A 19,086-nucleotide genomic window follows, 5' to 3' on the forward strand; every position below is an offset into this window, starting at 1 on the left:
AACAGGAGCCGGATGTAGATCGCTCCTGAGAGACACAGCCAGAATACAGCAAACACAGAGGCGAATGCCAGCAGCAAACCACTGAACTGAGAATAGGACCCCCGTTGAAGGAATCAGAGAAAGAACTGGAAGAGCTTGAAGGGGCTTGAGACCCCATATGTACAACAATGCCAAGCAACCAGAGCTTCCAGGGAGTAAGCCACTACCTAAAGACTATACATGGACTGACCCTGGATTCTGACCTCATAGGTAGCAATGAATATCCTAGTAAGATCACCAGTGGAAGGGGAAGCCCTGGGTCCTGCTAAGACTGAACCCCCAGTGAACATGATTGTTGGGGGAGGGCGGTAATGGGGGGAGGATGGGGAGGGGAACACCCATATAGAAGGGGAGGGGAGGGATTAGGGGGATGTTTGCCTGGAAACCGGGAAAGGGAATAACACTCGAAATGTATATAAGAAATACTCAAGTTAATAAAAAAAAAAGGAGAAAAAAATGGGGTTCAGAGCTAAACAAAGAATTTACAGCTGAGGAATGCCATATGGCTGAGAAGCACCTAAAGAAATGTTCAACATAAGGGAAATGCAAATCAAAATAACTTGAGATTCCACCTCACACCAGGCAGAATGTCTAAAATCAAAAACTCCCAAGACAGCAGATGCTGACGCAGATGTGGAGAAAGAGGAACACTCCTCCATTGTTGGTGGGATTGCAGACTCGTACAACCATTCTGGAAATCAGTCTGGAGGTTCCTCAGAAAATTGGACATAGTACTGCCTGAGAGCCCAGCTATACCTCTCTTGAGCATATACCCAAAAGATGCCCCAACATATAAAAAAGACATGTGCTCCACTATGTTCATCGCAGCCTTATTTATAATAGCCAGAAGCTGGAAAGAACCCAGATGCCCTTCAACAGAGGAATGGATACAGAAAATGTGGTACATCTACACAATGGAATATTACTCAGCTATCAAAAACAATGACTTTATGAAATTCATAGGCAAGTGGATGGAACTGGAAAATATCATCCTGAGTGAAGTAACCCAATCACAGAAAAACACATATGGTATGCACTTATTGATAAGTGGGTAATAGCCCAAATGTTCAAATTACCCTTGATGCACAGAACACATGAAACTCAAGAAGGATGACCAAAATGCGAATGCTTCACTCCTTTAAAAGGGGAAGAAGAATACCCTTGCAAGGGAATAGGGAGGCAATGTTTAGAACAGAGCCTGAAGGAACGCACATTCAGAGCCTGTCCCACAGGTGGCCCATACATATACAGCCACCAAACTAGATAAGATGGATGAAGCAAAGAAGTGCAGGCTGACAGGAACCAGAAGTAGATCTCTCCTGAGAGACACAGCCAGAATACAGCAAATACATAGGCGAATGCCAGCAGCAAACCACTGAACTGAGAACAGGACCCCCGTTGAAGGAATCAGAGAAAGAACTGAAAGAGCTTTAAGGGGCTTGAGACCCCATATGGACAACAATGCCAACCAACCAGAGCTTCCAGGAACTAAGCCACTACCCAAAGACTGTACATGGACTGACCCTGGGCTCCAACTGCATAGGTAGCAATGAATAGCCTAGTAAGGGCACCAGTGGAAGGGGAAGCCCTTGGTCCTGCCAAGACTCAGCCCCCAGTGAACAGGATTGTTGTGGGGAGGGTGGTAATGGGGGAAGGATAGGGAGCGGAACACCTATATAGAAGGGGAGTGGGAGTGGTTAGGGGGATGTTTGCCTGGAAACCAGGAACGGTAATAACAATTGAAATGTAAATAAGAAATACTCAATAAAGATGGAGAAAAAAATCATGAAAAAGTATTGGTATATCAAATACATCCAGTAAATCATGAATACTTTAAAGAATATTCTAGTTTTAGGAATGTAAATATGAAAAAAACTTATGTTCTCTCCAGGTCTCCTTTCTTCTCTATAATTTTATTATTCCACCCTGTCTTTTACCTAACTTGGCCAGATGTTATGACAATCTTGCAAATATTTTCCAAGAACCAACTCTTCCTTTCATTCATTATATTTTTGGCATCATTTTATTGATTTCAGTCTTGGTGAGTTGGATATACATGTTACACCCCTTCCACAAGGCTCAAAGGCCAACCTAAAAGATGGGGCAACGAGACCATAGGTGCACAAATTGAGGGGGCATCAGAGGGAAAGAGTGTCTTTTGGATACAAGAAGTGCTTCCCTCGTGACCCATAGCAGCTGTCATTCCCTGCACAGCTTCAAGTCAGTCAACAGTCAAAAGTGCAGTGAAAAGACCTGACAGCCCCTACCCCTAACTGACATACTGTGGACAGTGTCTTCTGTTGGAGGGTTGAACAATTTTTTGTAAGGGTTTATCATGGGGTTATTAAACAGTAATTTAATGTACATGATATAAAAACATAGGTTTCAAAGAAATAGAGAGTGATGTGTGGAATAAATGGGAGAATTATCATCAAAATACATTGGGGGAAATTCTCAAACAAAACATCTAAAGTATATTCCACAATATTATGGACATAGAGAATGTTTTATTATATAGGGATATTTCATTAAGTTACTTTAATGAATTCAATTAATTAAAACATGTCTGCCAATTCTGTGAGATCAATGAGAGAGCATTATCTAATTTGTCATTAATAATTTTTAAATGGCCATTTATGGAAATAGTAAACATTATTTCCATGTACACATTCAACATTGGGCTTATAAAAAATATATTTGAAAAATAAACACTATACATAAGGGAAAAACAATTCAAATGGGCTACATATATAAGCATAGTATTCACAATTGAAGAAACTCAAATGACTTAGAAACTCATAATAAATATCATCCTTGGACATTACAGAATTTCAAATCAAAACTATTCTGAGATATATTTTCATACTTTTCTGAATATCTTAGTTTAATAACACATGAGAGAACTCAGGTTTACTGGGTTATGGAGCAAGGGGACCATTTACATTCTCCTGGTGGCAATGCAAATTTCTTTTTTTTTTTTATTAACTTGAATATTTCTTATATACATTTCGAGTGTTATTCCCTTTCCCGGTTTCCGGCAAACATCCCCTCCCCCCTCCCCTTCCTTATGGGTGTTCCCCTCCCCACCCTCCCCCATTGCCGCCCTCCCCCAACAGTCTAGTTCACTGGGGTTCAGTCTTAGCAGGACCCAGGGCTTCCCTTCCACTGGTGCTCTTACTAGGATATTCATTGCTACCTATGAGGTCAGAGTCCAGGGTCAGTCCATGTATAGTCTTTAGGTAGTGGCTTAGTCCCTGAAGCTCTGGTTGCTTGGCAGCAAATTTCTTTATCAACTTCGGAAATCAGTATGCTGTTTCTTCAGGAAGGTGGGAATGGGTGTACCTCAAGATACAACTCCACGGCATATATCCTAATGTTGATTCATCCTAGTATAGAGACCCTTTCTGCACCATGTTCAGTGAAGCTCTCTTATAATATTCAGAATTTGGAAATATTCAAGTGGTCCCTTAAGAGATGAATGCATAAAGAAAATGTGGTGCATTTACAGACTGGATTGCTGATTAATAACTACAAAAGTAAAAAGGAAAGCATGTAATTTTTAGGACAATGCATGGATCTTGTAAAAGCCATCCTGGATGAGGTGATCCAGATCAAAAAGGACAAATGGGATGCATATTCACTTTAATCTGAATGTTAATTCTTCAATCTGTGTAACTGTTAGATCAGTTTAGTGTAAGGGTCCAGGGAAGTGGGCCAGACTGTCCTCAAGTTGGGAAGTACAAGTTTACTTATGGATTTCTGAGGGACACTTTCAGGAACAGGAATGTCAAATGTGAAGAGACAGGGAGAGGGCAACAACTGAGGGAATATAGAGGGGGACAGCTAAAATTGAGGGACAATTGAGGCATTGAATGGAAACCTAATGGAGTAGAAATACAGATTATTTTTTCAAAATTTTCAGAAAGATAACTAAACATTTAATATAGGTGCAAGGACAGAAGATAAAATATTGAGTGGTTTCATCTATGTGAAATTTCAATAAAAAGTAAGTCACAAAAATTATGAAGTTTATTTTCAGTAACTCTATAACAGATAATGAATATCTGGTCTTTATGGAGACATATGTTAACATCTCTGTTGGAAACATAAATATATTATATTATAAACATTATATATACATACACACATAAGTGTATATATATATATATATATATATATATTTGTTTACATGGCAAATGTCATCCCACAAACTTGTCTTTCTTCCTTGAATTCCCAAAGTCATCCCGATCCTCTCTTTATATAAATGGAATCAGGAAACAGAGAGTCGAATGCCTCTGATTTTCTTGAAATATAGCATCAGCTACAACTAGAAAACAAAGATAATGAATTCCAAGACGCTTGGAGAGACAAACATTTTTATTATTATTGGTGGTAGTTGTTTGTTGTTCTTCTCAGCTAATTTTGTGCTGAGGCCTTGGCACTATATTTGCTAGCTTCGTTTTTAGGGGGCCTAGGGGAAGTTTTTGTTTAGGTTTTTGAATTATTTCTTTTTTATCTTTATTGCATATTTTGCTTAATTACATTTTAAATATTATACCCCTCCCCCCATTTCACCTCAGTAAATCCCCTATCTTATCCCCCAAACCTGTGCCTCCATGAGGGTCCCCCGAACCATCCCACCCACTTTCCCCCAAATAGTGTTTGTTTGGATGCATTATTGCCAGAGGCCAGCACAGGTTGCTGGATTGCTCATGCAACTGAAATGACAGAGGATTGTAAATTGCCCTTTAGGTTGTCTGGGAATTAAATAATTTTTAATCAAATATATTTTATTAGATATGTTTTTATTTATTTACATTTCAAATGTTATTCCCTTTCCCGGTTTCCCGTTCGTGAACCACATACATATCCCTTCTCCCTTCTTCTATGAGGGTGTTCCCCACCCAACCAGCCACTCCTTCCCACCTCCCTGCCCAGACATTCCCCTAGCCTGTGCGGTCCAGGTTGGCAGAATCAAAGCCTTCACCTCCCATTGGTGCTGAACAAGGCCGTCCTCTGCTTCATATGCCCCTGAGGCATGGGTCTGTCCATGTGTGCTCTTTGGATGGTGGTTTACTCACTGGGAGCTCTGGTTGGTTGGTAATGTTGTCCTTATTGAGCTGCAAACCGCTTCAGCTCCTTCAGTCCTTCCTCTAACCCCTCCCGTGGGGACCCCTTTTCAGTTCAATGGTTGGCTACGAGAGTCTGCCTCCGTATTTGTCATGCTCTAGCAGAGCCTCTCAGAAGACATCAATATCAGACTCCTGTCAGAATGCACCTCTTGGCATCAGCAATAGTGACTGGGTTTGGTGATTGTATGTATATAGGCTGGATCCCAAGGTGGGGTAGGCTTTGACTGGCCATTCCTTCAGTCTCTGATCCAAACTTTTTCTACATATCCCCTCCTATGAATATTTTCCCCTTCTATGAAGGACTCAAACCTCTGCCCTTTGATTGTCCTTCTTGAACTCCATGTGGTCTGTGAATTGTATCTTGTTTATTCTGAGCTTTTGAGCGAATATTCACTTAGGAATGAGTGCATACCATGTGTGGTTTTTTGGGGTTTTTTTGTGATTGGGTTACCTCACTTAAGAAGATAGTTCATAGTTCTATCCATTTGCCTATGAATTTCATGAAATCATTGTTTTTAAAAGGTGAGTAGTAGTCCATTGTGTAGATGTATCACATTTTCTGTATCCATTCCTCTGTTGAGGAACGTCTGGGTTCCTTCTAGCTCCTTGCTATTATAAATGAGGCTGCTATGAACATACTAGTGTGTGTCCTTGTTATATGTTGTTGCTTTGGATTTTGGTGCTGTTCAATCCAAAATTTGCCAATCCTGGTATCAAAGATGTGGCAATATGTAACTAAAGTAATATAGTAAGCCTGAATGATATATTGTCCTTGTATTATTTCCTGTAATCCCCATGTTTCCACCAATACACTGCCCTGTCTAGTGCTTGGATGTTGTATCTGGGGGTCAGGCTGTGCAAATCATACTGGCAGCCTACTGCAGGTATCTGTGTTACTGTCAGGTTAGGTCTTTCATATCTAATATTATTTAGCATTGTATAATTTAAGCTAGGTATATTTATCAAATTACTCAAGCCAGGGAGAATTGTGGCATGGAACTGCATCTTGCAGATATGTTCCTTGCCAGAAAACTGACAGTGGTTAAATCTCCTGTTATGTTCCAGGGTATAAGGAAATCCATTCTTGTGCCATTTACTGCTGTAACACAGATGTATCTCATAGTTTTATAATCTCCATCACTGCTATTCTTTTCGCCATTAGTGGGATTTTTAAACAGGTAATAAAAGATAACTAAATACATAATATGTGTGTGTTTCCTAAATTCAGTAATATAATACAACCACCAAATCACGAATTAAAAGGCAAAGGGTTCGTAGCAATACCTAATAAAGATAGCAGCAGAAGATTAATCATTAACTCTTGATCTGTGCCACTGTATATAACCAGCAAATAGTATGATAGGCAATCAGGCTGGTAGCACTATTAATGTTATATAATTTAGCACAAAAGGTTAATCCCAGATCAATTGATGGAACAATTCCCAGCAAAATGACAACAATCAGGCTTATTGTATATACAAGTGCTCTCAAACATGCACACATGCACATTGCCTACTAGTGCATATTAAATTCTACAGTTTAGTTAGCTGTAGTGCTCCCTTGCTGTCTGTGGTCCACATGCTGTTTCCAGTGCCGGGAGCTATGATTTCTGTTTGTGTCAATTTGTCCTTGTGCCTGCAGATGTAAGCATTACGTTTAATTATATTCCTATGTTCTTCTTCGGTTGGGTAATCTATATCTGTATGCATACTGAGGACCTCTTCTATCAGACTTTTCTTATTCTGTTGAGCTCAAAGATAGCCTTTGTTAGTGCTTCTGTCAATTGTCTGTCTTTATATATCATTAGTTTTACCTTTAATAGTCCACTTAATCTTTCAATGCTGCCTGCTGCAGTGGGCTTGTATGCTAGGTGAAATTTGCACATGATATGTAGGTTTTTGCTAGTCTCTGTACAATCTTACCTGTAAAATGGGTTCCCTAACCATTTTGGATTAGTTAAGGTATTCTGTAGGCTGAGATCCATGACCACAATGTAAAAATAGTTAATTTTTGGTCTGGCCTGGATCTTGATTTGGCCATACTTAATCGTGTACAGATATCTACTATGATACAAGCGTATTGCTGTTTGAATTCATTCAATGGTCCTATGAAATCAACTTGGAGCATTGATTGAAATATAATCTGTGTGTTCCTTCCCATGGTAGTTGTGTGTAAGTAATCTGTTTATTGTCACGTGGCATTATTCACATTTCTGTGTGGCATTTTTTATCTTACTCCCTGTTATTGCAATGTTGATTTGAATGAACCACTGGTGTGTTTCATGGGTGCCTGTGTGTCTGAGAATTTTATGTATCTCCTCTGTTTCTTCTTTCCTAATTTCCTTTTATGTATGAGAGGGTTGTTTAATCCTCTGTCTTTTGATCTTCAGTTTTATGGATCCTATCTGTACTTTTTGATATTGGGCTTTGAGTTTCAATGCCAAGCTTGCTAATCTATCTACCTCATTGTTATGTTTGGTTTGTAGGTCATCTGTATTCTGAGGAGAATCTGCAAGGTATACTTTTATTTTAATGTCTTTTCCTATTTGTGCTAATTCTATCCAGGCACCTTTAGACCATAGTTCTTTACCATTAATTTTCCAATCATTCAGTCTTCATTTCCCTGTCCAAATTGCTATATCTCTGGCCACACTCCAAGAATCTGTGAAAAGGTGTTTATCCTTTCCATCATCAAGGGACTGCCTAGCTGCCAATAAGGCTGCTACCACTTCCATGTGCTGTGCTGTTTGGCTTTTTCCTTCCTCTATTATCACCGTCCCATCTTCTCGCCTGAAGCCTGCTGCTTTCCAGAGCACCAAGTTGTTTTCAGTGGTAGCTGAGCCATCAGTAAAACAGGCATTAACCAGTGAGAGGGAGTGCTGTCTTGACCCCCATGATCGTACTGGTACCTGTTTCTGGGTAGGGGAGGTGTCGAGTGTTCTGGGTACCTGGCTTTCATTGACAGATGCCAGTATGTGCTCTGACACCATTAGTACCATCCCCTGTGCAGTCAAGTTTGCTCCTTGAAGGGACTCTGAAAGGTACCATTTCCATTGCAATACCTTCCCTTCTATGGGTAGCCCTGCCCATGCCTCTTCTGGTGCCTTTACCAATTCTAGAATATGTATGGTGGATCAGAGTACCATTGGCTTCCCTTTTAGGATACTGTGGCAGGCCTGGAGTGCTTCATACACAGTCCATGTTGTTTTATCAAACACTGAATACTTGTTATCTGACCAAAGAAATCATTTGCAATAAAATCCAATAGATTTAATTTGAAGCTGCTTTACAAAAATATTCCAATTTCCATATTCTTCCATAGTTTATCTATTATTACTTATCATCTATATTAATATAGATTAAATTAAGATACTGCTCTATATATCCTAATAATAGTCTTTGCTGCCTCTTCCTTGGATGGTCCCTAGGTGAAATCAGATGCCTTTTTCACTATGTTATAGAGTGACTTGAGCGAGAACTGTATAAGGTATGTGTTTTCTCCAATATCCAAATAGGCCTAAGAGATGTGCCACAGTCCAGGCTCCACCTTATGGGACACAGTGAAAGCAGTGCTAAGAGGAAAACTCATAGCTCTGAGTGCCTCCAAAAAGGAACTGGAGAGAGCATACACTAGCGGCTTGACAGCACACCTAAAAGTTCTAGAATAAAAAGAAACAAATTCACCCAAGAGGAGTGGACAGCAGGAAATAATCAAACTCAGGGCTAAAATCAACCAAGTAGAAACAAAAAGAAGTATACAAAGAATCACAAAACCAGGAGCTAGTTCTTTAAGAAAACCAAAAAGATAGGTTAAACTTTAGCCAGTCTAACAGAGGGTACACAGAGAATATCCAAATTAACAAAATCAGGAATGAAAAAGGAAGACATAACAACAGAATCTGAGGAAAAAATCAACAAATCCTACTACAAATGCATATTCAACAAAACTGGAACATCTGGATGAAATGGACAGTTTTCTAGACAGATACCAGGTACCAAATTTAAATTAGGATCAGAAAAACCATTTCTTCTTTAAGTCCCAAAATTCCTAAAGAAATAGGAGCAGCAATTAAAAGTCTCCCAACCAAAAGAAGCCCAGGACCAGATGGTTTTAGTGCTGAATTCTATCTGACCTTCAGAGCATAACTAATACCAATACTGTCCAAACTATTCTACGAAATAAAAACAGAAGGAATACTACTCAATTGCTTCCATGAAGCCACAATTATGCTTATACCTAAACCAAACATCCCCATAAAAGAAAGAGTTCAAACCAGTTACCCTTATGAATATCGACACAAAAAATATTTAATAAAATTCTCATAAACCAAATCCAAGAATACATCAAAACAATCATCCACCATGATCAAGTAGGCTTCATCCCAGGGATGCAGGGATGGTTTAATATACAGAAATCCATCAAAGTAACCCACTGTGTAAACAAACTCAAAGAAGAAAACCACGTGATCATCTCCTTAGAAAGATCGGGAATTCAAGGCACAAACCTAAACATAGTAAAAGCAATATACACCAAACCAGTAGCCAACCTCAAACTAAACAGAGAGACACTTGAAGCAATCCCACTAAAATCAGGGAGTAGACAAAGCTGCCTACTCTCTCCCCTACCTATTCAAGAGAGCACTCAAGGTCCTAGCCAGAGCAATCAGACAACCAAAAGGAGGTCAAAAGGATACAAATGGGAAAGAAAGAAGTCAAAATATCACTATTTGCAGATGATATGTTAGTATACTTAAGTGACCCCAAAAGTTCCACCAGAAACCTACTAAGCCTGATAAACAACTTCAGCCAAGTGGCTAGGGAGAAAATTAACTAAAACAAATCAGCCACCTTCCTCTTCTCAAAGGAAAAACAGGCTGAGAAAGAAATGAGGGAAAGGACACCCTTCACAGTAGTCACAGATAACATAAAAGACCTGGGTATGACTCTAATCAAGCAAGTGAAAGATCTATATGACAAGAACATCTCTTGCATAAAAGTAGATTAATCTGCACTGAGACAAGTATTAGCATTGCCTATATCCACATGAGATAATGAACAAGGTATCTGGTAATAACTACTGGTTTTCCTCTACCATAAAATAAGTAAAATGCTATTCTGTGAATCCTAACATCACTAAATGGATTTTTTCTCTCCAGAAAGAAACAGGTGATAAAAACAGAATGTGGTGAGTGGTTGGTGTTCGCAGTGTTTGAAGGAAGGCTTTGGTCCAGGTCTCCCCTACTTCAGTGTTTCAAACCATTCAGCAGCTTCTCTTTATGAGAATGGAGACAACATCTGGCAGAGCCATGACCATCCATGATTCCGGGAATAGTGAAGGACATTTTCAGTGTGTAAAATGAAGTTTTGGCACCCAGTGGCATTGGAAGACACAATGGCATGGATAGGTAAGGAGGATGCTTCCTTACAAAAAAGCATGTGAATTTAAAAATGGAGTCCATCAGGCCAAAGTGTACTTTCAGCGGGGGTGGATTGTGTGCGCTGCCCACAGGCCCTTGCCCTGCCTGCTGACCAAGATACAACCCAATGGACCCCTGCTCCCTGCAGTACTCACTCTCTCAGGCACCTTGCTGTGCTGGACAGCTCCAGGCAAGGCAGTTAAGGCCAAAACCAGTGACAGAGGCAGGCACAGCATGCCTAGTGCCAGCGAGTGCCACTGGCAGTTGCAAGAGCTGTGCAGGAAAATGGAGAACCTGCCGTGCTGTAGGCACTGCTGCAAGAAGCACAAGCTGGTGTGCAGGGCAGAGAGGACCCCAAAGCGCAGCTGGATGTGCACTGCCCCACGTTACTACCCTGCCCGGTGGGGCAACCCAGAGCTGTGTAAGCCTGCTACTGCACAGGGAGGGGAGCGGTGCGGCCTGGTGAATACCTGGTTCAGGGCCTGGTGAAGGAAAGGACAGTCCAGGCCCACCACGGCCCAGCTACTAGGATCCTCCGCCTAGCACGTCTCTGGGTGTGAGTGAGGCAGCCTGTGTTCCCAGGTCGGCGGCCCCTGGGAGGCGCTGAGTCCTGGTGGAGAGCTGTAGCCCAATGGGCAAACGAAGCCTCTGCCTGTGATGAAACTGGCGTTGGTAGTGCATTGTGTTGTGCATGAACAAGTACAACATCTGCATAATGGACGACTTCCTGGGAAGAAAGACGAGGCAGCAGATCATCGAAGAGGTGAACGCCCTGAGAGGCTTTGGCAAGTTCACATACAGGCAGCTGGTCAGTCAGAGTGTGACTCTTCCAAGGACATCCAGCAGGAACAGATCACCTGGATTGATGACAAAGAGACCATCTATCGCCCTGCTCATGAGCAGCATGGACGACTGATCCCCCGCAGCAGCGGGGAGCTGAGCACTAGAGGATAAACTGCTGAAAGAAACTTTGGTCCCCAATTCTTGTCATACTCCATTAGCCCTCTGGTGAGCGCTCTGGGTCACCCTGAGGAACGAAAACGAATTTCCCGTGCTGACAGGATATCCAGATGTGATGCTGACCCGCAGCAGGTGAAGTTCTGCCTGCGGATAGGACACGCCCTGCTATTGGTCAGGTGACCAAGGGATTCTGTTGAATCTCTGTCCAGCATTAACTGGTCCCATGTATATACCCAGAGCACAAGGGCACTCCGCTCCTCTGTGGATGCTATCCTCTTGGTGTATCATGCTGACTGGTCTGCTGAGCCGAGGCTTGAGGACCTGAGCAGAAGATGCTTTCCTTTCCCAGAGGGCTTAGTCTGCGTTGAGTCTGCTTTTCTTTTCATTGACGTGACATGGGGGGATATTTGGATTTGGCCATCTAATATGTTGAACCAGTGCAGTTCAGAGTCGGGCAGCGGCAAGCCATGGTTGCTTGTTACCCAGGCAACAAAATAGGCTATGTCCATCACATCAATAACCCAATTGGAGAAGGAAGACTCATGACCTGTATGCATTATCTAAATAAAAACTGGGACGCCAAGGTAAGTGGAGGTATCATTCGAATTTTTCCAGGAAGGCAAAGCCCAGTTTGCTGTCAGTGAACCCAAATTTGATCCACTGTTGTTTTTCTGGTCTGACAGGCATAATGCTCATCAAGTACAGACAGCACACACTACCAGGTATCCAATAACTGTGTGCTATTTTGAGGCAGATGAGCGAGCAAAAGCTAAAGTAAAATATCTAATCGGCGAGAAAAGTGTGGGCATTGAAATGAAGCCCCAATCAGTCAGCAAAATGGCTAGCAGGGCCATGAAATGTGAAAATGATCAATTCTTCCAATGGCTCGGTTGTTTTGTCAGTTGTGTGTCACACCATCCTGTGTACACAGGCCTAGATGGAAGTGTAGATGAAATAACAAAATTACAACACCAACCAAATTTCCCTGCTAATCCCTTGGGGATAATATTTTTTTATCTTTCTTCATCTCCCCATGAGACAATTTCTACCCTTAACCTTCCCCATCACAAGATAACATAGATTTGATCTTAGAAGGGGACAGCAATAGTTGGCCCTAGAAACTCTATTGTCACAGAGGCACTGCTCGTAATGTCTACTTAAGGCCTTCTGGAGTTAAGTGAAGCCTAAGATGTCTCCTCAGCTAGTGAACACGGGTACACATTCAGTAGATATTTTCCTGTCTTTTAAAGTTGACGGTTTAGCAAAAAGACGGAAGAAAGAAGAGAGCAATGTCAGATGCCACAGGCCCCAGGAAATTGCCATAGATATAGTTGCGCTTTTTAAATAAAACACACAGAGTTTTCCAAACCTATTTATTTTTATTTTAGTTTTTTTTTTTTTAAAGATTTATTCTGCATACAGCATTCTGCCTGCATGCATGCTTGCGGGCCAGAAGAGGGCGGCAGATCTCACTATCGATGATTGTGAGGCACCATGTGGTTGCTGGGAATTGAACTCCGTACCTCTGGAACAGTAGCCAATATTAACGGTAGAACCATCTCTCCAGCACCATTGCTTCTATTCTAATCTGCCCAGTGTCTCCAGTTAATTTTCTTGTGAATGTTCTCTTGGCAATATAAAGTTTGATCTTACCCTGTCCCTTATCTTGTCCCTCAGAAGGGACACACATCTGCAATGACATGTTCATTTTGAGTTTTGGATTTTGTAATCGAAGATCTCTTTTTGCTTGTATTTAGCATGGAACTATCTATGTAAACAAGGATGTTCTACCCCCTGCTTCTGCCCTCCTGCTTGAACTCCTGAACTAACAGTGGACCACCACCATGAAAGGCACTTTCTTCTTTGTGTCCTAAAACCACAAACAAGCAATTAAGTGCCTACTAGGGCATGACAAAATGTGCTATTACCTTAGATGATTCACGACATGGTGTATAGATTAACGACTTGTAGCTGGGTATTTCGAGGATTGTTCCATTGGACTAGACAGAAGACTCTGGTCTGAATTTTCTTTCTTTTTTTTTTTTCTTTTTTTCTTTTCGGAGCTGGGGACCGAACCCAGGGCCTTGCGCTTGCCAGGCAAGCGCCCTACCACTGAGCTAAATCCCCAATCCCTGGTCTGAACTTTCTAATGGCGTTAAATGCCCTGCGTTGCCTAGCATTTTCATTTTTCTGAAACTCCTTTGGACTTATGCCAGAGTGAGGGATGAGCACGAATCTCACTGGAAATTAAGTGTCCGTTTCCTTTAAAGCTGAGGTTGGTTTTCTTTGGAGAGAGCAGTGCGTGTGGTGGGGATGATTCAGGTCTCCTCCAACACTTCGACTTAGAGCCAGCCAAGGCAACTGTGGGAGAAGACATCGCGCAGATGCACTACGTTGTTACTTCCACCAGGTGGCACCCCATACCTAGTAATCCATATCCTCATTTCTTCAGGACAAGCTCATAAGGACCTTTGGCCAGAAGGGGTAGGAACAACACCACTCTTCTGTTTCCCTTTTATTGAGCACTAAGTAGTGATCACCCTTATAGACAGCATACTGCTGTGGTCAGAATGCAGGAATGTGATATTTTAAGGCCTGTCACTAGGAGGAACTAAAAGTTGACATTTTTATCTGCAGATAATATAATAATATTTATAAAACATCCATGAAAACTCCAAGGATATCATCATTAAGCAAAAATTTTGAGCTGATTTCCCATTAATTATTATATATGAATTGTATAAAACATCAAAGAAAAGCTAATGCTAATGAGTATTGATCAAAAAGACTGCATATTTTTATTTTCTTCATTCTAATTTTGTTTCAATCGGTGTGTGTGTGTGTGTGTGTGTTCTTACATTTAAAACTGATGTGAACAAAGAGAAACTGTCCAGAGAGATAAAAAGAAATTGTAGAACAGGTGAGGAAAGGAAGGATAACTGTATTGAGAGGGAGAGATAGGCACAATATATGGTATATAGATACATGAAAATTAGACAGAGAGAGAGAGAGAGAGAGAGAGAGAGAGAGAGAGAGAGAGAGAGACTTGTGCAATAGCAGCAAGGTACTCAGCAGGTAAAGAACTTGCTGCATTAGTATGATTATCTGAGTTCAGTACCCGGGACTCCTAGTAGAAACATGAACTGAAAATTGTGGCATGTATGTGCACACACACACACACACACGCACACACACACACACACACATACTGGCAAAAAAAACTTTCAAAATTCATAAGCATTTGACTTTAGAGGCACAAGGATCAGGAGTTGGGAATGAGGTCACCCCAACATTCACTTACCTCAAAGAACCCAAGAACCGAGATTGAGCTAAGTTAATGTGTCCTATTAAAGTGTGGCAAATTTAAGAAGAAAAGAATTTTAATGTGCAAGTAGGCATGGAATAGACCACAACAAATATTAGGTTAGAAATATCACAATGCTGGTCCTTTATATTAGTTGAAAGAAAGAGACAAAGAAACAAAAAAAAGAGAGAGAGAAAAGAAACTAAATGACAAACTTATGAAGGGAAGTAGAAGCCATCAAAATTAAGGCATGGAGTGAAAGAAAATGGGCTGGGGTGCCATGCTTGAAGGAGGCAAACACTTCAGACTCTTTGCTCTAATGAAGTTGACTAAGTTGGTGCCTGCAGGTCCTTCAGAGGACTTTTGATCTGACTGCTCAGCTTGGGCTCAGTTGTTTGTCCTCCTGTATCCGGTACAGATTCCAGGCAAGGCAGGCAGTGGGAGAGCCAGGTCTCCAGCTAACTGGCTAAGCGGCTGTGCTTCAGAGCACCGGGTGCTTTGTTACAGCCTGAGTCTGCACAGCCACTGCCACAATGTTTCCACTATGCCCCTGCTTTTTCTCTCCTGTGAAATCCCCTCCTGAATCATGTTTGGTGCTGGCTGTTGTACTGAACTGCTGCCAAAGAACAACACTCTCCTTCCCAAAGAACGATTGCTGAACAGGTCCTCTTCCCCCATATCCTAATAACTTTTCCCTTCCATTAACTATGCTGGGTGGTGGGCTAGAGGAGAGGTTGAATTCTTATTAAAAGTAGGTTGCAAAAAAAAACCTTGCCTACATCCTGCTATAGTAGAAATAAGGAAAAAGCAAGCAAGCCCCTTTGTACAAAATACTTTATCAGAGGTCTTAAGCTCCTTAGGCTTCCTCAAAGATGGTCTGAAGGCAATTTTAGGATGTATCTAATAATATTGTATGTGGTAAAAGAAGAGAGGCACTTGTGTTGAAGAGTTAAAATAAAAACTTCATAAAAACTGCAAAAGAACAGCAGATAAGGGGACAGGACAGAGCAGGCCTGAGATGTGCCCGGCCAAGCCTAAAAACAAGGTCAAGGGATTGTTCCAAGAACTAAGAGCCACCATCTCCACTGAGTCAGGGGCCATCCGGACGGACAACTCCCTGCTCTACAGATAAAGATAAGACGCTCTCCTATATTGAGAACACCCCAGCCCGCACGTACTGCTTGCAGATGAGACCTTGTACCCATTTCCCCTGCTGATAACCACGCTGAATCCCCTTGCCTTCCCCTATAAAAAGCCTTAAAATTCGAGTCTTGGGGTCGATTCCTCTGTCTCCTGCATGAGACACGTTTCGGCCCAAGATCTCGTTAATAAACGCTACCTCTTGCTGTTACATCAAGACCGGCTACTCGTGTTTCCTGGGGAACCCCATCCCGTGACTAGAATGAGAGGCTCCCCAAATTTAGGGGCAGCTCTTTCAGTGTCAACTACAATCCAATGTTATTAGTCTGGTCTCTCAGTCTGCAGTGCATCTATCCAGGCTTTTATGGCTTTTAGAGTCTCTAGGGAGAAGTAATGTGTAATTCTAATAGGAGGACCGTCTTTGTATGTTAGTTGTCCTTTTCCCCTTCCAGCTTTTATTACACTTTATTTGTTCTCCATGTTTACTGTCCTAGTTAATATCTGCCAGATGGTTCAGCTCCTTCATGGCCATGTGCTTTCTTGGCCTGAATCATCTTCCAGAACTGGCCTTCCATGGGGTCAGCACTCCCTGGCACTTCAATCAGCTACTCCTTGGTGTCATCCTGGGTGAGCTTGTAGCCACAACAGCATTGCCAATCACCTTGTCACACAGGTTGGCCCTCTTCTTGGGACGGATGCTGAAAGCATTGGAGCGGCAGTAGCTGGTGCAGAGGTTTCTCCCGGGCCAGGCCTGTGGTGGGCTCCTGCAAGCATGCTACCACCACCTCGTCCACTTGCTCAGTCAGCAGCTGCCACAGCTGGTTCATGAGAAGCTTCGTGTTTTCCCACGCCAGGGCCCGCAGCTCGTCCTCTCCCGAGGGCCAGGACTGGCCCATCACCATCAGGGCATGGCTGTCTGAAGCCAGCAGGTTGCCCAGGTCGAACTCCAGTTCCACCTCCTGGTGCAGCAGGATGCACTGCAGCTTCTCTGCTTCCCCTGCTCAGCATTGGCCAGCAGCTCCCCCACACTCTGCCCCTCCATGGCTCTTGCCTGAGGCTCAGTTCTCTTACTTCTGACGACTTTAACAAGAATGGACAGAAAGTTTACAATTTGATGTTTGCCCTGTACCTGAGGACCGATGTTGCCAGGACAATGGAGTTTTCATTACACAAAATAGGATTGTAAGACAGAGATTTCATGAAAACACATGGGTGAATATAGTGAAACCCTGCCCCCTCTCAAGGCACACTCAGTGAAGCAATAAACTCAACTTGAATACATTTAAAGGTGTAGGAAAAGAACATTGGCCTTGGGAAACAGCAAAAACTGTGAGAATTGGACTATATATCACATGAATGGACCCCGGTTTTTACATTTCAGGGAGAAGAATCTCCCTCACATAAGGTCTTTAGATATTTGGGGTAAACAAATATTTTCTACCCATATCTAGGCCTTAACCCACTCTCCCTATCCTCAGCAACTGACTTGTAATGAAGTAGTGAGAACCCTGAGGCTCTGGAAGGAGAGTGTGCGAATGGGTGTTCCCTGGCTCAGAAGTGAGTCTCTGGAAAAGGCACTGCAGACACTGGTCAGTCTGGGTAGAGGGAGTTAGCAAGTAAGCGATGGCATTTCCCTGTGACATCATCAGTAGTGTCTTCCCTGGAAATTCTCTTGTATCCAGGAGAAGCCTAGAATCTTCTGTGATGTCACCAGCGTTGTGGTGACACCAACTGCCTGAGCGATATCCCTCCAGAGTCTAAGGGGTTCTGAAGCGGGCATGTTCTCCAGGTTCCTCAGTCTATTTCGGAGGGAGAATCATAGACATGCAGAGACCAGACCAAGGCAGAATGAGGACAGACTTCAATCAGGTTGGAGAACAAGAAAAAGGAAATGGCCCAGGGGAAGACCCAGTGAATACTGGGCAGGGCTAGAGAAGCTTCCTGGAGAAGGTTGGCTTGAGCTGGTCCTTCTAGGTGTAGGACTTATGATTTTTGAGCCCCAGTTTTCTTAATTGGCTGTCCCAAACTCAGCATTTTCAGATCAGTAGTTTGACAGAGAGCCAAGAATTGATATATGTCAAGGGGCTCTCCTTGGTGCTCTTTATGTCATGGGGAGTGTCAAAGAACACCAGGATGAGCCTCTGTAAGAATAACAAAGTGTCTCTCTCTCAGGATAGGCTATTGAAGCACTTTATTCTTAGCAATGTCCTGTAGATTACATGGGTAATTGATGCCAAGAGGGATATTCTCCTGGTCATATATCAAGGTCTCAGTTACTTTGTACTTGAACACACATGAATAGGGATTCAAGATGTTAAGCAGTTTCGACTCAAGGACTTACCTACCTCACATCAGACATTAGCTGAAAATGGCCTCCAATTCTTCTTGTTTAGGCCAGCTTTTTTCATTTCACTGCCAGGAGAATGGCCTTAGGAAGTGTGGTCTATATCTATGTTGTCATATGTCATCATATGGCTATGATGGTGGGGAACAGGGACATAGCTGAATTCAGCTTAAAGATAGCTTTCTTGCTTTGTTACTGATTCACTCTGTCTCTAGAACTGTTCATCCTCAGACTTCTGTTTTAGACTAAGCATACTTTTTCCTGACACTATGTCCACATATATTCTTTTTACTTGTGTTTATCTACCTACAGAGACTGCTCAGAAGGCATCATCCCAACCCTCCACAGGCCCTGTTGAGGAGGAGAGAATGAAGCATTTGGAGAACCTCAAAACTGCTCTCCACAAGATGCAAAATGAGAGAGATGAACTCCGGAGAATCCTGGCATATTACCCTAGAAAGAATTTAAATGACAGGTAATCACAATGCAAGTTCTTTGTTGACTATCTTGAGATGTCTTTTAAGCCCATATTTCCTCACATCACAGTAGGCTACAACTCCAGGGTGTCCTCATGGTCAAAATCATTTCTTCTGATTGCATCTTAAGCACAGAATGCGAAGTTCAGAAAGGAGTGAGATGGGGGCACAGGCTATTTTGATTCCTCTAAAAGTAAATCGTAGCCTGTGACCTGAATCACAGTCTGGGAATAAGAATAGAAGTGCGTGAGCTCTCATTGTGTGTTTTAAGATGC

General features: G+C 42.2%; 1 pseudogene; it reads left to right on the plus strand.

Annotated features, from left to right (window-relative positions):
• Window positions 1–10,821: 10,821 nt before the first annotated feature.
• On the plus strand, window positions 10,822–12,296 carry LOC116896033 (annotated as a pseudogene).
• The last annotated feature ends 6,790 nt before the right edge of the window (window positions 12,297–19,086 follow it).

This window comes from Rattus rattus, chromosome 3, assembly GCF_011064425.1.
Source record: "Rattus rattus isolate New Zealand chromosome 3, Rrattus_CSIRO_v1, whole genome shotgun sequence".
Classification (NCBI taxonomy): Eukaryota; Metazoa; Chordata; class Mammalia; order Rodentia; family Muridae; genus Rattus; species Rattus rattus.